We start from the raw sequence: 22,708 nt of genomic DNA on the forward strand, positions 1-22,708 counted from the left end.
CAACGAAACTTTGAACCTTAATCTATCCAATGATGTGCGTATTATGTTACTGTCGTATATTGTTTGTTGGAAATAACATTTGGAAATCTGCTCCTTCTTTTTGACTAATCCTGTATTACGAATACGAATCAAACCTCAATTTGTTATTGTCTCTTATCTAGTGTTTATATATATATATATATATATATATATATATATATATATATATATATGTGTGTGTGTGTGTGTGTGTGTGTGTGTATGTATATATATATATATATATATATATATATATATATATATATATATATATATATATAGTTTCACAAATTTGTCTTATTTCAGCAGATACTCATTGTTGGTCAAAACATATTTTCAAGTACTGGTTGAGTGTGTGGTATACTCAGAAAAGATATAATGTTCGATATGTGCTTGCGAAGGGAAGACATTTTTTAACTTTCTCCTCCTTTTGCAAAGTTACTGTTGTAGTAGTCATTTATGCAGATATAGAATTTTCACCTGCCGAAGAATTCCTATAGGTGAGTTGCAATGATGTAATCGGAATACATATGCGATGGAGCCGCCACGATTGCGAGCCTGTTAGGTAAACAAAGGCGTAACGCTGGATCGGTGGAGATTTAAACGCATTGGTTCATTGTGCATTGATTGTTTGCTCAAACAGAAGCTCCCGATCGTCCTTTAATGTGTGAAAATGGATATACCTGTTACGCGTTTTCTGCATTCCAACGATTGTCACACCTGGATGTAGATGGAAGTACTCGCCCTATAGGTTGCAAAAGTGCACCGTGAAATCGTGATGAGTTTTTTAAAAAAAATTAACTAGTGTTCAGTGAACGTTTTATCTCAAGTAGTCCTAACTACAATTACCACGTATTTCTCTGCTGGAGTGCAACCGGGTCATATTGACGTGTTCAAAAAATGAAAACGTGATTTCATTTGTTATATCAAAGAACTGGAAATTCTTATTTCCTGAAGTCAAGGAAAGGAAACAGTGTTCTATTTACAACGCACGTAATGTAAAATTAGTGTTTCAAGAACAGTAGAGGGTGTCCACCGCGAGACTCCAATATTTTAAACAAATATAGTGGAAAGGAAAATTTGTATGCCATCATTACTATACATGATAAAGTTTTCACGCCATGTCTACTGTGACAGAGTGTATGACATCTCCTATGCTATGTTCTAAATCCAGTATGTCGTTAACTCTTGTAGCATACACTCTGTCTTTGACGTACCCCCATAAGAAAAAAATGTGAATGGATTGTTTCTGCATACCACCACACAACCTGTCCACACTAGTTTAGAATCGCCATTTTAGAAACAAGTTATTGTTTTAGCGTCACTGTACTTTCAACGCGAACTACAACATTACCACGTAAACTTTTTGAGCTTCTGCTTCTGCTCCTATTGGAATCACAACAGTATGACCTGAAATGAAAAAGAAATAAACTTTCAAAATGTTGGAGTCTCACGGTGGACACACTGTATAATGGAAATAAAACCGTAGCAAGTGAAATGAACAAGATAATTGTCTGGCTTTTCAACCTCTGGCCGAATATGTACATCATTTTCCATTTCTTCAGCGTCGGGTTCACACGAATGAACACTAATACACTTCACCTTTCTCACCGTGTCTCTTTCTGTCGATTGTGCTCAATATTCCTCACATCGCACACGCAACTGTGCAATTTATAGTAAAGTAAAGCTCTGCAAACGTAATGTACACGTAACCTACTATTTTCCTACTCTTTGTTTACAAGTCGGCTCGCAAACACGGCGGCGCCGCGCGCTATGATGTCACGCCAAACTCGCATGTAGGTTTTGGGCTTTCAAGGGGGTAAGAAATCCTTGCTCTTCACTAGTGGAAATATGCAGTGGACTCACCATCTTTTAAAGTGATAAAATGGAGCGTTAAAGCACACATGATGACTGTTGCAGCCTTGAGGATATTATCTGAGCTGCCTGTTCTATAATTTTTGTCGGATTTTTAAGATTTTCATCAAACTACTCCTCTATTTGCATTACGAAATACACAAAAAATATGACCATGTTATTATAAAATCAACAAGAATAATTGACATAAGATAATTATTAAATTTCAATTATCAACTTAAAAGATAGCTTTTAAATTTTCTCTGTGCAGGTGATTTCATACAACACGTAACTTAAAATAAATGCATTTTTCTACAGTACATTGCTCCTTTGTTCCTTTCATATCTGTTATTTCCGTTCCACATCATTACTTCCTATCTCTCTACTTGCTTTCTCTTTGTACTTCTACTGTTATGTTCATTAATGGTAGTATTTTATTGTGTATTATTATTTCTTATTTGCGGTCGTCACCACGCTCTTTAACAATGTTTGGAAGTAACTGCGTAACAATTTGTATTAGCATTTTTGTTATTTTACGTCGCTTTTCTGCCACTTTTGGCTAATACCGACGATGAAGGTGAATGGCGATTATATCCAATTGACGAAGGGACACTCACAAAGAACGCTCATGTTCAGGTCAGGACTCGAACCCAGAGACGAGGTCGAATGGTGACCATTTAACTCACCCGGTTACCTAAGTAACAGAACTGTTTTCTCGTAACGGCTACTCGTTACTTTTTGAGCAGATATAACCATTTTTATTTGTGTGCATTGAGGCGAATGTTTATCAAGGAAACTACCTCTAGATAGAGAACCTTTCGATAATGTGCTTTAGTGGAATGTCAGCATGATCGCCTTGAACCGGGCGTGTTACGTCATGTGAACAGGTCGGCTCTGCTCCGTTATCAGCTGTCTTTGACCGCGTCGATGTAGTGACTGAAAGGAAAGTCTGCCCTGTGCACGGTTAATGTCGAGGTGTGTGTTGAGTGTTTGGCTGCGTGGTTCATTTTTCTAGACTGTATTGAGGGCTGTAAAAGAGTGAATATCGCTCGTTTGTGTAGTGTGCTCCAGAAGCTGCTAAAATGGCATTTCATCGCCATAAGAATAGCAACGCAAAGAGGAAGACTCACTTCTAGGTGGTGTTATTGAATTGGTGGTAATCGTTTAGATGGGAGGACGTGAACCTTTCTCATCTGTGCTACGGATACGTAAGTACCGAACTTATTTTTTCTACAAAAATAGTATGAAAATAGGGTGAAGTGTGACATTTTTATCGTGCAAATGATATGCGCCAAATGATAATAGTGTCTTCTCGTGGCAGCGAATTTAATAGAGCTAGAATTAGTCCCTATCAGCAACGACATTTGACGAAAGCCACGAAGCAGTCAGAATCCCTCCTATTGAACCTATTTGGAAGGCTGTCAGAACCAGTGGCGCAACCACAGGGGGGCATTGTCCCAACCTTAAGCGGAGACCAATTCTGGGGGGGGAGGCAAGGGGATGGGGGCAAACATTGAAGTAAAGGAAATAAGGCTTCGTGGTCACATCAGCCACCCTCGATTTCGAGCACATTTCAAAATATTTTTGTCCAAAATGAAGTTTCTTCTAAGAAAGGGAATTCCAAACAAGCGCGGAAGGTAATTTTTAGAGTTATACGTGCTACGAATCTTAATTTTTTATAACATTAACATTCCTTACCGACGTAACGTCAATGCAGTTTTTCAGGGCTTCCATCATGGATTCATGTCACAAGCGCACGACCCGCTATTCGCTCTGTGCCTGGCCTTGAGATATAGAGGTAAGTTACCTTCCGAGGTTTAATTTTTTGGTACCTTCCTAATGTTTCAGTGTGGAAAATGTGTTGGGTAGGTGGCTCCGGGCAGTTTCTAACATGCCTTCCAAAGGGACTCTATAGAGAAAGGCGGGGCCACGGTAGTGGGTGGTAGGTTAATTACCCCAATGGCGGAGCACGGAATCGGCGGGAAATTTGGACAGCAATTTTCATGACATTTCTTGGGGTATAGCCCTGAAAAACAGACTTTTACATACATTCATCGGTACGGGTGCTACGAAACTAACGTGGCCGCAAGTAGAGTACGGATGCTACGAAACTACATGGCCGCATGTAGACTTTCACCTCGCAACTTGAAACGGCTACATCTCGACTTTAAACGGCTCTACAGTCGTAAATACTTCTTTCCGCGATCCAGAATTTTGTTCTTCACAATTTACAACACATAATCTTCATAAAACACAAAAAAATACTTGCGAAATCGAGGGTGGGTGATGTGACCACGGACCAGAAAGCAAGCCTAGCAAAATCTAAGAATAGCAGGACAAAATGATACTCAAGATGGGATTAATTTTAATTTTCATATATTTCTTGCACTTTTCTTCCAGACGGCTAAGAGCAAATACGAGGGGGGAGGGCACAGAGGGACAATTTCCCCCACTCCTCTATTTCAAATTTTATACAAATAATAATACGTTTCGAAAATTTTTCTTGCTTGCTTCGCATTTGACTGCTTTTCTTGCTGTCTCATCAAGTTCAGAGCCGTAGCAAGGGGGCGGAAGGAATCTGACCTGGGCACCAAACGATATAAACGCAAAAAGTTGAAATAGAGAGAATGCCATGGCACCCCTTGGAATTATTTGCGCCCTATTAAATCAATATTGTTTTCAGTTTGCAAAAAATTGATCTAAAAAAGGTCTTGCTCGCTTCGCTCGCAACATGGTTCTTTTCTACAATGCATTCTGAATTACCAGAGGTAGAAGTAAGACCAAATATGTACTTCAGACTGTTGCTGCTAAACAGTTGTGTTTTAAATGTATGAACAATTCTTTTGAGGAAAAGGAGCACACACACATGTGAGAAACAATTTATATAATGTTTCTGTTGGTTTATATGAAGTGGATGAATTGATTATGTAATGTATTTAAATAATATATATGTGTACTAAAGAAGCATTGAATACGTGCACAATTTAGTGTTAACATGTTGCATACGTATTTTCTTATTTACGTCGCTCCATGTTGCATATGTTTAAAACATATGTTCTACATGAAAATTACACATGTCATATGTACAAAAAGAATTATATTAGTCAGTTTGTGTGCTTGTTTTCCATTATTAGCTAATGTGAAATTGAACGTATTGAAAAAATACCAGAAAAAATGCCAATAATATAAATATTATTAATAATAATACTGTCATCATTATTATTATTATTGACACTTTTATCTTCATGGTACACACCCCCACACAAACACACACAAAATCGTGGTTGCGCCTCTGGTCAGAACTAAGTCTTGAGGAAAACTCTGAATTAGAAGTGCGAATAGAGAAAGAGGTGTGACAATTTATTTCAAAGAAAGAAATTCACCATGAACAGATTAACGAGTTTTCTATTTCCTCTGTGTAGATAAACACAAAAGGATATGGGTGTTTTTTTACTCTCGTGTAAAACATGTAGAAAATGAATTCAGTTCATAACTTATATTAACGAGATTAAGTTTATATTGTAAAGAGGTCGAGAACCACGACATAATGTTTGATAAAAATTTCAATTATATCAAATTTTCCCTCCGAGGAAAGGGGAGATATGACCCTGCGCAAGGATGACACGCAAAACTTTAACCATCTATGGAAATGGTTTTCTTGAAATAGAAACTTTCCACGGTGTACATGAGTGAAATGACGTCAGCGTCCTCACCTTGAAGTCATGTTAACAGGCTGCGCTGTGCCGTACGGAACAGCGGCTAAAAGGAAAACCAAGGTTTCAAGAGTGCTACCCTTATTGGAGGAACAGTTATACCTGTTTCTCGCACTAATAAAAGGGTGCACGTCCTTGAGACACACTCCTGGATATCGAAAGAAAATGAGAAAGGAAGGGTTTTTTTTACATTCGATGAGCAAGGCAATACGCATGCTTTACTTGAAAGCAATACCGTTGCCCACGCCGTGTGTTTGTGTGCGTTGACTGAAGTGTAAACCATGCATGTTAAACTCTTCATGCACCGACCCTTATATTAACCACTTTCATTTGTCATAATTAAGGTAGCACATGAAACAAAGTTTCGACATGAGTCTCCCTTTCTTAATATAACTCATGTCTTGAAATGGACGCTAATATATTTTTATAAGAGAGAATAAGAGCAGAAATTACATTCCGATTCATTGTGTTTCGTCAAGAGAAATTTGTAAAAGTTTATCATGCAATGCGGGCCTCTGTTCATGACGTAGTTCAAACGTCGTCGTCATGTAATCGAGGGATCCGGGTTTGATGTCCGGTGGAAGTAACTTTAAACTGTAGGCTCAGTCACGATTAGCCTGTCTGTGAACAAAAAAGTGGACTTGAACAAAACCCAAGGAACCTAATTCACATATCCTGCATGTATTACAATTAATATGTGACTAAGTTTGCAATTTTAAGATTTTTAAAACTGTTTTTTTAGTTTCTAAGTTCACTTTATGCACAGATAGGCTAATCGGGGCTGGGCCTACTGTTTAATTTAGGATCCGAACTACTATATGCCTCCACCGTGTATGGAACACGGGATCCTTTGATTACAAGGCGACGACGTTACCACCACGCCATCGGGAAGACTAACATTATTTCAAAACTACATATAAAAATTAAATCAGCAAATTACATGTGACCCATCGTAAATACAGTAACTAACAAATTTTATTGTTATTAATAATATTTATAATTGTTAAACATTAGTATTGAAGGTGGGGTCTTCAGTATTTGGGCTGTGTAGTTGAATGTCCATAGCTAAGAACTAAGTTCTGAGTTTTAGAAACCTGTTGGAAATCAAAAGTCGCTAGCTCCTTGCTATTGTGAAACTCACATTTTGAGGCAGTGAACGTGTTAAATTGACTTCACTGGCAGTATTAAGACTGATAACCAGAGAACGGATTTTAAAATGTGCTGAATCTGTAAATACATATTTAGTTATTTTCACCAAAATATGGAGTCAAATATGGACTTATATATTATTAAAAAGGTATTTTTTTACAATTTTAAGACACTGTATGAGCTACATAAAATGTATGAGCTACATAAAATACATTCTCGGAATTGTAACTATTACTGCGACTGTCTTGAAGAGAAACCAGAAGCGAATCCCGTACGTGTGTCACAAAACCATTGCTTCTGGCTGTGCTGTTGGGTACGCAACTTGTAGCGAGAGTGGGGTTATAATTGGCTGCTCGACTTGGGACTCTCTTCCAACGTTGCCAAAATTACGTTTGAAACAACCAGGAGCCGATGTTTGAGCCCTCAATTCTCTATTGTTGACAATTATTTGTAAATAAACAGGAATTTCAAGTGCTTTGCAATAGCAAAAGCAAACAGTTGGGAGGCGTGGGAAAACATATTATTGTCTGGCTGACAGAAAACTTGTAATTAACGCATTTGGAGGGCGCAAAAAAAATCGTAAACTTTGGTTTGTTTAACGACGCTTCGGACTTTGTCAGTTATTGGCAAGAAATTAACCCAACTCTTTTGGTCACACGCGGACATGTAGTTATTCCGCGAATATGGAGTATATGTTGAGAAATGTTCTGAAATATGGAAACAATATGTAAAAATGAATAAATTACATAAAATATGTGCGGAAAGCTAATATACCGGGTGGTCCAAAAGTCCCGGAACGGTCACATATCATGAGAAATACACATCGAATCGGAAAAAGAAAAAATACGTGTTTAACAAGTGAAAGAAAGCTATTCAATGATATCACACTTGATTCCCCACCCCCGCCCCCTGGGGCTGGGGCAGGGGGCAACTGTGAAATATTAAATGGAAACCTCCATTTCGCCCATTTTGTAATGTAGAATCGGAAAGAGGACTTCATTCCGAGTCGAACGAGCTATCAACCATCCTCCTAGCTCAATTAGGAACGGAGATATAGCGATTTAAAATTTTAGACCCCCCCCCCCCTTCCATATACTCTATTGAAAGGTCTTGACGTGCAATCTGCAATCGCTTTAACTCTAGCTCAATTAGGGGCAGAGAGTCCCTTTGAAATTTTTTGGGGGGTTTTATGAAATTTTATGAAAATTTAAAATCGGCATATCTCCGTTCAGCTCGTTGGACTCGGAATGAAGTCCTCTTTCCGATTCTACAACACAAAATGGGGGTTTCTATTTAAAATTTCACAGTTGCCTCCCGCCCCACCCCCAGGAGGCGGGGGTGGGGAATCAAGTGTGATATCATTGAATAGCAGTAGTGGAAACCTATTGTTTCACCTGCCTTCCTTGTAGGTATGCCTAGTATTTAGCCTCAGTTGTGTCATATTTTGATGATTTTTCTACGGATTTTATAGCATTTGACGATGTTCTAGCCCTATTTTTTGCTCAATCTTATTTTGGGACCTTTTTTGTAAGGTGGTGGGGGCCCTCAACGTAAACGCCTACGGGCCCTCAGCGTAAACGGCTACGATGTGTCAGCCTTTTTTTTTCACGATGTATGTCGTGGCAATAGGTTCAATGCCCCCACTTCTACTTTTGGAGGGGGGCACAGTGGGGAGGGGCTCGCAGTGTTGCCAAATTACTCCACAAAAATTTCACCATATGATATTTCACAGGCGAGGCTAATCTACAAATAGGAGTTGACAGCGATCTATGCTGTAATATTTTGTAGCCTTCTAAGATGATAGGTATGCAGTAAGATGGAGAGTTGGTGATAAATGAGTACGCTAACTTTCAATAGTGGTGGTGCAGTGTTGATGCTCTTGTTACCCCCCCCCCTGTTTTTTCTAGCATACTGATCTATTGCATGCTAACCAAAAACTCTTAAGCAATATTGGGAGACAGGCTCGTTTTTTGTAATGCCATCGTTTGCCATTTTCAATTTCTGAGCATAGGTTGTATTCATACTTTTACTTATCTTCGAGTGTACATTACAAATTCGCAAACAGATTTTGGCTATATCGTACCGTTTAAGGGATAAACTTACGTCCGGTCGCCATTTTTAATTTCCGAGCATATCTTGTATTCATACTTTTACTTATCTTCTAGTGGATATTAGAAATCTGCAAACAGATTTTGCCTGTTTCTCTCTGTTTTAGAGATATTCCAATATATATATATATATTTGATAAGCGACAACAACAGAGCCATCTATGTGCAAATGTTGGAACTCGATGAATGCTTGAGGGGGACAAGTCATTTTTTTTCAGTACGTCAACATTTTTAACTCATTTTGCCAGTGAATGGGTTAGGTGACTTGCAACGACGAAGGCCTTATAGCAATACGAACTTAGCTTATGCCGGCGTAATTCGCTAAAATATCTTTAATTTACATATTTCTCATACCGCCGTATCTTGTTCTATTAGACCTCTTCAAGAAAATCGCCAATTAGTGAAAACTAATTGAGCACAACAGCAAAAGAGGTGCTAATAGGGCAAGCATACAATGATATGGGGATATGTGAATTGTCGGTTTCTTCGATTCAGATAAATGAATCGAATTGAAACTGGGATATTTTGCATTTTTTTTATATGATAGCTAAAATAACGGAGATTTTGATTGGCTAATAATTTATACTTGGTGCTTTCTGATTGGTTTAAGTAAGAAAGATTTCTATTGGCTCTATAAATCTATATAAGTCACAGCACAGTGCTTATTTCTCACCTTTGCTGGATCGGCAGAGGAACCCACATCGCGGGGGATAGAACCTGAACGGACTCCACCAAAGTATAGGAGACTAGAAGCATATAATTTGGCGGAAAAACCCAAGTAAGGTCATAGAGTTTTTCATAGGGAATAGTATTATCAGGTTGGTGATATCCCATTAAATTTTATATAAAAAAAATTTAAATTTTATATAAATAACATATCTGAAATTTCTATCGTTTGTTTGCTCATATTTTAAAGCATATAAAAAAATGGAATCACCTACCTGTTTTACTCGTAAGAATGATAAGATCGAATGTGTCACTTGTGGGAAACTAATTTCAAAGAATAATTTATCGATACATAAGACAAGGTGTAACGGAGCAAATCGTTTGTTACCTTCTAAAGCCTGTGCTCAATGTGGAAAAGAAATTAGCATTCGAAATCTAAGTAGACATTTGAAAATTTGCAAACCATTGACCGAAGAAGGAACATTGAAAAGAAAAATTGATTATTCTGAAGCTGAAGCTTCTGCTCCAAAACAAATTAAATTAAATAATAAATATAAATCAGTTAGGTCTGCATTTAATGGTCGACTTCAGGATTTATCATTTACGTCGGAAGCAGGCCGTGACATTCCTAGTTTCTTGCGTGAAGCGAAAACTTTTGTACTGAATACTTTGAAAAGTAATCTTGAAAATAATTCCATAAAAGTATACGTTGATTTATGTTCCGAATATGAGAAAGTCGATGGTACAACAAAAGTTTTTTATCATCGTACCAAAAAACAGGCTTTTTATTTGGCAGATGTTGAAAATTTGGACGAGTTTTACTCTAATCTGTCAAATGAGTTGATTATGAAACATGACACTTTCGAGGGTAAGGGGTCGGGATGGTCTTTATGTGGTAGTCCTCATACATTAACCATTTACGTGAACAAATTCATGCCTTTTTCTGCATCAAGTTACGTTCCTCTACCACCGACCATTCAAAGCAAGAAAGCAGTGTTAAATATTCAAAATAATGACTCAAAATGCTTTATTTGGTGCATCTTGGCAGCTCTGTATCCTGTTCATTGGAAAAATAATCCAGAGCGAGTTAATCATTACAAGCAGTACGAGACAGAGTTTGAAAATATAATGTCTAGCATTGAATACCCCGTGTCATTGTCAGACATATCAAAGTTCGAGTCGCGCGCACGAGATTCTGATGGAAAACGCATTGATATTAATGTATATTCTTATACGTCAGAAAAACATCTTGTGCATCCCATCAGGATAAATGATATCAACGATAATAATGCTCATATAATTAATCTTCTATTAATTTCAAACAACAATATTCACCATTACTGCCTTATTCGTTCACTACCACGACTAATCAGAAGTCAAGCAACGAAGTCCTCGCGTCAATAGACAACTTCGACAACTTGGCGCTGAGCATAGGCAAGCTGCAGAACGAATTTTTGAAGCTGCAGCAATCGCAGGCCTCCGATGTGGAACAGCTGAAGCGACACTTGCAGGACCAAACGAGCACCATCCAGACTGAACTGCAAAACATTATCCAGAGTATAAAAACTTAAGATGACTACGATCGCGTGAATGCCAGTATTGCCAAATTGCACGAACAGTTTCAATCGTTCGAAATTCCTACGTTGGAAAGCATCAAGGCTGATCTTCAAACGGACGCTTTGCATGCAGCCATCAACGAAGTCAAAACTAAACTCCAAACGCTACAGGACTTCATCGACAATCTACCTTCGTTCAGCGAGCTGAATGCTATTGCCCGTAGCGTGGCCAACATAAAACTCCAACTTGAGACCTACGAAGATTTCGGGAAGCTGCAAGGCACCATAGCCCATATTGAGGATGCTCTCGCCATCATCAAAAATGATCTGGCAAACGTACACGAAGCACTGGAATCCAAACTGCCTGGCATCAAGGATATTCTGGCCAGCGTCCAACAACAGATCAACAAGTTGGAAAATCTAAACACCGAATCAGAGTTGTCGCATTTTCATCACTTGATCGACGACATACAGACTAAGTTGGAAACTTTACAACAATCCACCCCCACCCAGGACGACATAACGCAATTACAAGAAGGCATACGCGCTGCTGCTGCTGCCTCACAGTTGGATGCGGTGAAAAAAGCTTTGGAGTCGCTCCAAAACACGGTGACCACCCTGCCTACCTCGCAGGAACTGAAAAGCGTGAAGAGGGCTCTCAACCGAATACTCAAATCCGACGACATCAAAAACATCCAAACCGAAATTGAATTGCTTCGGGAGTATGTTGCAACCTTGCCTACCAACCAGAACATCAGCGAGCTAAATGCCTTGTTTGCGGAAATTAGAACCCAGGTCCACGACCTCGCAACCCAGAGCTCCAAGTTGACACTCGTGGAAAGTTTACAGCAGATTATCGCCAATGTGAAAGAGCAAATTGGCAGCATCGAGGCGAGCCAGGAATCGGCCATAACCAATTTCAGCACCCAACTACATGAGTTAAACGAAAAATTCAAGAGGCTTATTGTCGATGTGAAGATCAAGCCCGATTACGACACTGTTGTCCGTGCTATCGAGGAAAACCTGGAATCGGTGAACGGTAGATTGGAGGATGTGGAGAGCGAGGTTCGAACCAATGTAAACACCCTGAACGCCAGCATCGACAATCTCAAGTCCACTGTTGTCATCGAACTGTACAGCATTCCAAACAGGGAATTTTCCTCGCACTTTCATCCGGGTGCCAAACTCTACATGCTGACCCCTGCCAAAGCCTATCACCCGTTTTTCCGCGCTGGGACACTTCAGTTCGTCAAGGTTTCATACCGGTCTTTGCCTCATGCAACCCACTACCCAATCATGACCGTGACGAACATCAGTGACGAGCCTAAAATAATAGGAGTGGAGTTGGTCGATTTTACCCACCCCGAAACTCGCGAGACTGCCTATGCCGAAGATGCTACTCAAATTATCGACATAGAAATAGGTGATAAGTTGTACATAGAAAACCCGGCATTGTCTGCAGCCAGAAATCCCATCCAAGCTATATTCTTATTTTCACGCAATGTCTAGGCAGGCTATTGTGAACGAGCTGCACAAACCTGCACGGCGAAACTACAAACGACTGGCGGTAGTGACCAAAGGCATAGACGACCTGTGGCAAGCTGACCTTGTGGAAATGAGCACTGGCAACTTGAAAAAGTTACATAAAATCAACAAGGGGTACAAGTATCTTCTCACCGATATAGACACATTTTCAAAATTTGCGTGGGCTTTACCCCTCAAGGCAAAAACAGGAACTGTGTAGTGGAAGCATTCAAAACTATTTTCGATAAAAGTGACAGGCGACCTCGATTTCTTCAAACAGACAATGGAAAAGAATTGTACAACTCTGTCTTTCGACAATTTATTCAAAAACAAAATATTCAATATTACTCCACCTTTAGTCACATCAAAGCCGGCATAGTGGAACGTTTCAACCGAACTCTCAAAACACGCATGTGGAAACAATTCACGCTTCAGGGGAATTACAAGTGGCTCGACATGCTTCCGGAACTTGTTAACAGCTATAATCACAGTGTGCATCGCACGATAAACATGAAACCAGCTGACGTCAACAAATATGACGAGCGGCGTTTAATTTCTACGGTTTATTGCCCAAAGTACAAATGTACAAGCAAGAAACCGAAATACAAAATTGGAGATCAGGTGAGAATCAGTAAAGTTAAGCGTGCGTTCGAAAAAGGCTTCACAAAAAATTGGAGTACGGAACTTTTCACCGTAGTTCGAGCCTTACCCGGAAACCGCCACACGTATATAATAAAAGATAATCGCAACGAAATTCTGAAAGGAAGATTTTAAGAAGAGGAACTTTCTAAAACAAAATACCCCGACACGAATCTTATTGAAAAAGTATTACGTAGAAAAGGTGACAAACTATTGGTGAAATGGCTGGGACTCGAGGAAAAAAGTTGGATCGATGCAAACGAGGTGATTGTGTAACGGGTGCTTGGGATGTGGTACGGCGACTGCCAGATTTTCCATCGGAACGTCAGGATAGGAAAAATGGCGAGCTTCTACCCGACAACATTCGCTGCCTTATTGTTGGACCTTCTGGATGTGGAAAAACAACGTTACTTATTGATAATTTTCTTCTTGCACCCAACTGGTTAAACTGGAAGAACAGGCACCTGTATGTTTTCTCCAAAAGAAAATCGAAGCAATCGAAGTATCGTCAGCTGTCGAAACTGTACGAGGGACTAGGCATAGCTATATTTGCTTCTGAAGTGATACCACTAGACTGCTGTCTCGAAAATTCGGTGGTGGTTTTTGACGATGTGATCCTGGAGAACCAGAACGAAATTCGCAATTTTTTTACTCAGGGTCGGCACAGAGGCATGGACTGCTTCTACCTTGCTCAGACTTTTTCCAAAATCCCCAAGCAGCTACTCCGAGACAATGCTAATTTCATTTGTTTGTTTCGTCAAGACTACACCAATTTAAAACACGCTTACGATGATTATGTAGGTGGGGACATAAACTACAATCAGTTTTCCAAATTTTGCTCTTCATGCTGGAACCAAGAAGATTTCGGATTTGTCACAATAGACATGACGAGGAAACCCAATAACGGAAAATACAGAAACAAAATTAATAATTTTCTAAACGTTGCAACGTTACAAGAAACGTCTTGACCTATTATAAATAACTACATACAAAAAAAAATTAAACGCAAACTTGCAGACAACAACCTGAAGCTGCGTAGCTACCTGGCAAAACGGTTTAAGGGTTGGAAATCCGAGAATCGTGGAATTTACGAAGAGAAAAAGCGTCAGGACCAACCTATCATCGATGCCATCAGTGGACTTGGTAAAGAAATCAAAGATGTCACCGAGCAAAACAAAGAGTTAATCAACGAGCTTGTGCCACTTACGGCTAGAAATTATACCATACCCACACCGATATCCAGTATTCACACTACTCCGTTCGAACTTGCTCCGGCTCCGAGACGTCAGGCCCTAGGCAGTACTTATTCGGACAAGCTAGTCGAGCTGGGTCCGTTGGCGAGGGATTACCTAAGCACTGGGAAATTCGAAAAAGACGAGGTATTCGGATTGTACCCAACCATGGAACATAACGAGGATGTGGTTTGGAAAATTGGAAAATCGAAAGTCACGTTCGAGTGTGACGACGTGAAAATCAATTTGGGCGAGAAGAACAGCTGGACTAGGTATCCTGGCACGGTGGGACTGTGGGAACTTATCACTAAGAAGCAACCTAAAGATTATACAGACGAGGATTACCAAAGTTACACAGAAATTTTGATCATGACGGACGCCATGTATCAAAACAACGACGCAACACAGAATCGCGTGAAATCTAGCAGTGGAGAAAAGTACAGGAACCTCATCAAGCCGATATGGACCCAGCTCAAAACTGGCAGCGGTGTCGAACTCTACAATACCCTACCTAAAGAGTTTGTTTGGGTGGACGACGTGAGGAAGTTTGTAGATCGATTGCTGGTTATCGCAGGCGAAGAAAATGCAGGCAATCGCAACTTCCACAACGAGAAGGTGGGCATCATGGACATGATTAGCACCAAGCTTAGCAACTTCATTGTCAACGACAGCAAAGGTATAGGGTACCTCATCAAAATCATAAACACCCTGCCTCCCAAATTCTGGAATGTAGCCGAGGGTCGAGGTCTCGTGAACGATATTATCAACAAGCTACCCTTCGAGATGCACCTGCCAGGTTACCAGTACTGCGGTCCGGGTACCAAACTCGTACAGCGACTGGAGAAAGGAGACAAGGGTGTGAACCCCTTGGACGCAGCATGCAAGGATCACGACATTGCCTTAAATACTCACACAGATCTCGACGCACGTCATGATGCCGACAGGAAATTGGAGCATGCAGCTTTCGGGAGACTCGTCAGCAGAGATGCCTCGCTAGGTGAACGGGTTGCTGCATTGGGTACGACCATCGCCATGAACACAAAACGAAAATTAGGGTGGGGGCTATAAATAAATAACACCCTGTGAAAAAAAGCTACTTGTATAACCAACCTATTAGGGGGCAAAGCCTTACCCTTCCACGATATATAAATAACATACTATCACCATGAAGCCCAAAGGTGTCGTTTACCAAATACCCTACGCAAACCTCAAGTCTCTCGAAGCTCTTGATGGATTGCTTACCAAAAAGCAGCGCGAGAACAAACATTCCTGCTTGGCAAAAGGTCATGGAATGAAATTGCTGCTTAGCATTCCTCAGTTGAGAAGGTTACAAGGTTCGCGAAAGTAGCAGAAAACTGGAGGTTTCATATTCAGCATCCCGGCTATCTTGGCAGCATTGGGTGCTGTAGGCAGCTTGGCAGGAGGCAGTGCCGCCATTGCCAAGACCGTCATCGATGCAAAAAAGAATAAGGCCGAGTTAGAAGAGCAGAAACGCCACAACCTGGCTATGGAGAAGAAGGGGAAAGGTGTAACCAAAAAGCGAAAAAACAACCTCGAAGCTTTGAAAAAGTTAAAAAAAAAGAAGAGCACCTATCCAACTTCGATATTGAATCTTTGATCGAATCGTTGGGGGTCAAGCACTTCAGGGGCGTTTTCATGTCTGATTCTCTACCCTCTGTTGTGAAGAAAAAAGAGTGTGGTGTGGTTAACCTAGACAGTTACGAAAATCCAGGTACACATTGGATATGCTACCTCAAAGCCAACAACAACAAAGCATTTTTTTTCGATTCATTCGGAGGCATACCACCTGCTGGGTTGGTAAAGTATCTCAGTGTTGTCAACCTCTACTACAATGACGAACGTATTCAGGGTTTCAGCGATGTGAACTGTGGCCATCTCTGCGTTTCCATGTTTGTCTTCCTCTCGCAATTAAATAACCCAACAATCGAGGATTTCCAGAAAGCATTGTGGCACCAAAAGCACTATGGGAGTATTCCATCTCACAAGCGAGACTTCGCTTCTGAAACTCGCATTGCATATCATCTATCCTAAATCTATTGCTCTTCGTGCATTCTACAGCATGTAACTGATACCTAATGTGACGGTACACAACAATACCATCAAAATTGGCAGCGAAAAAATCAGCATCACCCCTGGTCAGTACAACCTGTCTACCTTGCAGGCTCAATTGCCAAGAAGTGTGCTGCTGTCGCAAAATTCTGTAACCCACAGGGTGGAACTGGTGTCTGCCACGGAAACCGTAGACCTGTGTACCATCGGAGAGCTTTTGAGATTCGAGAACAACACAAAGCTCGAACCTGCCATCAAGCACATCGGTGCTAACATTCCTAAATTTCTAGCCATCGAGACTATGAACATACATTGCAATGTGGCAGAAGGTATGATCACCAAATCCTCGGACGGCATCCCAGGGAGTCACAAGCAGACAGGTATTATCGCTACGTTCAAACCAAACTCTGAGTTCATGGAGCCAATTATCTACACACCCTCCCCACCGATATACTTTCCTGTATCTCGTAATCGCATAGACAACATAGAATTAGCAATTACCAACGAGAAGGGAGAGGTGGTTGATTTTGCAGGAGCCACGACCACTGCCGTCGTGGAGATCGACATATAATAAATAACCATCATGGAGCAAATCGAAAGTTACGAGTTGCAGTCCTTCCCTCCCAATCGTCGCACGTTTGCCAACCTCAATGAAGCGAATCGAGAGATAGAATACGACGTGGACGTCGGAGATGGATTCATTCACCCTCACAGAGCAGATTTGTATATCAAGTTTGATGTTGTGAAGAGAGACAACGGCGAAGCATTTCTTGCTAATGCAAATTTAAGACTTGTAGATAATTTTGTGCCGTACTTATTCTCGCAGGTGGAAGTTAGAAAGCATGGCACCGTCATCGATAGGGTTGACTACCCCGGGATTACCTCTACAGCTGTTGGAACACTGAAACTCTCTAAGACCGATGCTGCATACTACCAGGCAGGTGGATTCGAAGCAGGTACAAAAATCAAAACTCAGTCACACAGTACTGTTTCCCATGCGCCTGCTTCCTGGCTTCTTCTCCGACTACACAGAGATTATGTGAAAGGGTGGTTTGCGCGTCACTTTTCGCAGAAGCGCCAACGACAACAATGCGCTGATGCGTTACAGCACCTTGAGTGCAGACGGTTCAGCACTTCCCAACACACTACCCGATCCTGCCAAGTGGAGGATCCAGTCCATGGAGCTGCGCATGCCCGTAGTGGAATACGAAACTAACTACGCTCTTAAGTACAAAGCAGACATTTTGAAGAATCCCCAAGTACCCATCCAATTTTACGGTTACCAGTGCGTGCAGAAACCTGCTTCCGGCAACAATTTTGAAATTGACGTGACCACACAGTTTAACAGCATCCGGTACGATATGCCAGAGTTTGTGGTCGTGCTCTTCCAGACAGGGGAGGACAACAACCAAGAAAAAGATTCGAGCCAGTTCGACAATTGCAAGATCAAGAACGTCTACCTCAAAAATGGCAGGAACGAGATATTCCCGCGTGAGAACTACAACCTGAACATTGCAAACAACGACTACCTGAAACTGTACGAGGCATACACAGCTTACAAGAGAGTGACCTCCGGTAATGTGGACGTGTACTAAAACCCCAATGAGTTCATAGCTCGCAGACCCATGTTCGTCATTAACACATCGAACAGAAAGCAAGTGGTTGTTAACGATCGTACCAACATCAAAATCGTATGCGAGTTCCATGACGCCTTGCCTGCCGATACTCTATGCAGCGTCATTCTTATTGCAGAGAAAACTTTTGTCTATGATGTCAAGAATGAAAGAGTGACTGAACAGTTTTAAATAATTCTATAAAAATTACATTGACCTTAGATCTAAAACAATCTTCACACATAAAAAAAATCACTATACTATTGAAATTTATGGCAATACTGAGTAGTGCCAACTTCTATTTGTAAGTTAGCTTCGCCTGTGAAATATCATATGGTGAAATTTTTGTGGAGTAATTTGGCAACACTACAAGCCCCTCCACACTGTGCCCCCCCCTCCAAAAGTAGTAGTGGGGGCATTGAACCTATTGCCACGACATACATCGTGAAAAGAAAGGCTCACACATCGTAGCCGTTTACGCTGAGGGCCCGTAGGCGTTTACGTTGAGGGCCCCCACCACCTTACAAAAAAGGTCCCAAAATAAGATTGAGCAAAAAATAAGGCTAGAACATCGTCAAATGCTATAAAATCCATAGAAAAATCATCAAAATCATCAAAATATGTCACAACTGAGGTTAAATACTAGGTCCACCTACAAGGGTTGCGTAGAAACAATCATTTTATACTTTGTAGGTTATTTTAACCCGTAAAAGGCAGTAAAAATGTGAATAGGTTAAGTTATATGACGTAAGATCATGGCATACCTACAAAGAAGAGGCCCACCACCTTACAAAAAAAGTTCCAAAACAAGATTGAGCAAAAAATAGGGCTAGAACATAGTCGAAGGCAGTAAAATCCATAAAAAAAATCATCAAATTCATCAAAATATGACACAACTGAGGCTAAATACTAGGTCCACCTACTAGGAAGGCAGGTGAAACATAGCTTTCATTCACTTATTAAACACGTATTTTTTCGTTTTCCGATTCGCTGTGTTTTTCTCACGATATGTGACCGTTCCGGGACTTTTGGACCACCCGGTATGTAAAGTATGGAAAATGAAAATGGCATTTTTCTAGATTACATACCATAATTTGCCAAGATAATACCAGGTGGTTATAATTAAAGTGACGGTGTTCAGAGTGGTACAGCACGGGCTGTAATGAGAGTAGCAGTCTGAAACTTCGTAGATATGCTAATGAAGCAATGCGCTCGCGAATTATGCAAAAAAAAAAAAAAAAATAGTTCCAATTCTCGCCACCAGGGTAAAAAATGGCGCTGTAAGCAGTCAAAACTTGGTATAGTTACAGGAAAAACACTATAAATCGCAGAAAACAATACTCTTTGTAATAAAATATCGCTACAATTTCACTATTCGAATTACATGAACATTACTAAAGGAAAAATCAACAAGCGTCACCAACAACAACCAGGGAGCTCACACAATGGTTAGGCAATGTCACCGACTTTGATGTCAGAGTTACGGAAAATTCCACGTTTTGACTGCTTACAGCGCCATTTTGTACCCTGGTGGCGAGAATTGGAACTTTTTTTTTTTTTTTTTTTTTTTTTTTTTTGCATAATTCGCGAGCGCATTGATTCATTAGCATATCTACGAAGTTTCAGACTGCTACTCTCACTCCAGCCCGTGCTGTACCACTCTGAACACCGTCACTTTAATTATAACCACCTGGTACTTACAAAATAACATAGATTTTTGCATTATATGAAGATATGTATTAAATGTAAATCCGTTCCCTGCTCATAACTAAGAAGACCCTCACAAGATATCAAAAGACAACAGCATCCGATGATTTAACAGCTTTAAGCACAAGGGCCGTTCAGAAAAGAAGTTATGAAGAAAATAGATGAAAGTGTACTGATTATTTCTACTTGTGACTCCCGTTACATTAGATCACGTTAGATTTTTATTGATTCAATTTCGAGGGTGATCTACGGAGAAATGAGTTCATTGTGATGATTTTAATAATAAACAAACTCTGCATCTGTGCTGTATATATTGTAGTCTATGTATCTTCCTTCCTCATTATCACCTAACGGGTATACTTGGGCTTGCTTAGTGTTGATAGCTTCCCTGAGTCCTACTTGAGAGGTATAAGATTAAAAAAAGTTTATTTTTAAAAATTGAAATAGGGAAGCTTATTCGACTGAAAGTGGGAGAGAATTTATAAAATTCCCCTCTTTTGAATATTTGCTTTCCAGGATATAAATCATGGAATTAATTTCCAACGGGAGAAATTTTCTATCCTCCGATAATATACGTACTATTATAGTATTACTCTTTATTCACCAGCAATTTCCAGCCGGCTCCTGTGGCGGAGTGATTAGCACATCGCGCTACGACGCCAGAGGTCCCGGGTTCGAATCCTGGCCTGGTCATGGATATTTGTGAGTGTCCATTCATCAATTTAATCACTCATCCCCAATCAACGGAGCTGGGTCCGTTGGCGAGGGATTACCTAAGCACTGGGAAATTCGAAAAAGACGAGGTATTCGGATTGTACCCAACCATGGAACATAACGAGGATGTGGTTTGGAAAATTGGAAAATCGAAAGTCACGTTCGAGTGTGACGACGTGAAAATCAATTTGGGCGAGAAGAACAGCTGGACTAGGTATCCTGGCACGGTGGGACTGTGGGAACTTATCACTAAGAAGCAACCTAAAGATTATACAGACGAGGATTACCAAAGTTACACAGAAATTTTGATCATGACGGACGCCATGTATCAAAACAACGACGCAACACAGAATCGCGTGAAATCTAGCAGTGGAGAAAAGTACAGGAACCTCATCAAGCCGATATGGACCCAGCTCAAAACTGGCAGCGGTGTCGAACTCTACAATACCCTACCTAAAGAGTTTGTTTGGGTGGACGACGTGAGGAAGTTTGTAGATCGATTGCTGGTTATCGCAGGCGAAGAAAATGCAGGCAATCGCAACTTCCACAACGAGAAGGTGGGCATCATGGACATGATTAGCACCAAGCTTAGCAACTTCATTGTCAACGACAGCAAAGGTATAGGGTACCTCATCAAAATCATAAACACCCTGCCTCCCAAATTCTGGAATGTAGCCGAGGGTCGAGGTCTCGTGAACGATATTATCAACAAGCTACCCTTCGAGATGCACCTGCCAGGTTACCAGTACTGCGGTCCGGGTACCAAACTCGTACAGCGACTGGAGAAAGGAGACAAGGGTGTGAACCCCTTGGACGCAGCATGCAAGGATCACGACATTGCCTTAAATACTCACACAGATCTCGACGCACGTCATGATGCCGACAGGAAATTGGAGCATGCAGCTTTCGGGAGACTCGTCAGCAGAGATGCCTCGCTAGGTGAACGGGTTGCTGCATTGGGTACGACCATCGCCATGAACACAAAACGAAAATTAGGGTGGGGGCTATAAATAAATAACACCCTGTGAAAAAAAGCTACTTGTATAACCAACCTATTAGGGGGCAAAGCCTTACCCTTCCACGATATATAAATAACATACTATCACCATGAAGCCCAAAGGTGTCGTTTACCAAATACCCTACGCAAACCTCAAGTCTCTCGAAGCTCTTGATGGATTGCTTACCAAAAAGCAGCGCGAGAACAAACATTCCTGCTTGGCAAAAGGTCATGGAATGAAATTGCTGCTTAGCATTCCTCAGTTGAGAAGGTTACAAGGTTCGCGAAAGTAGCAGAAAACTGGAGGTTTCATATTCAGCATCCCGGCTATCTTGGCAGCATTGGGTGCTGTAGGCAGCTTGGCAGGAGGCAGTGCCGCCATTGCCAAGACCGTCATCGATGCAAAAAAGAATAAGGCCGAGTTAGAAGAGCAGAAACGCCACAACCTGGCTATGGAGAAGAAGGGGAAAGGTGTAACCAAAAAGCGAAAAAACAACCTCGAAGCTTTGAAAAAGTTAAAAAAAAAGAAGAGCACCTATCCAACTTCGATATTGAATCTTTGATCGAATCGTTGGGGGTCAAGCACTTCAGGGGCGTTTTCATGTCTGATTCTCTACCCTCTGTTGTGAAGAAAAAAGAGTGTGGTGTGGTTAACCTAGACAGTTACGAAAATCCAGGTACACATTGGATATGCTACCTCAAAGCCAACAACAACAAAGCATTTTTTTTCGATTCATTCGGAGGCATACCACCTGCTGGGTTGGTAAAGTATCTCAGTGTTGTCAACCTCTACTACAATGACGAACGTATTCAGGGTTTCAGCGATGTGAACTGTGGCCATCTCTGCGTTTCCATGTTTGTCTTCCTCTCGCAATTAAATAACCCAACAATCGAGGATTTCCAGAAAGCATTGTGGCACCAAAAGCACTATGGGAGTATTCCATCTCACAAGCGAGACTTCGCTTCTGAAACTCGCATTGCATATCATCTATCCTAAATCTATTGCTCTTCGTGCATTCTACAGCATGTAACTGATACCTAATGTGACGGTACACAACAATACCATCAAAATTGGCAGCGAAAAAATCAGCATCACCCCTGGTCAGTACAACCTGTCTACCTTGCAGGCTCAATTGCCAAGAAGTGTG

This window comes from Lepisma saccharinum, chromosome 3 (genome assembly GCF_977018435.1).
Source record: "Lepisma saccharinum chromosome 3, izLepSacc3.1, whole genome shotgun sequence".
NCBI lineage: Eukaryota > Metazoa > Arthropoda > Insecta > Zygentoma > Lepismatidae > Lepisma > Lepisma saccharinum.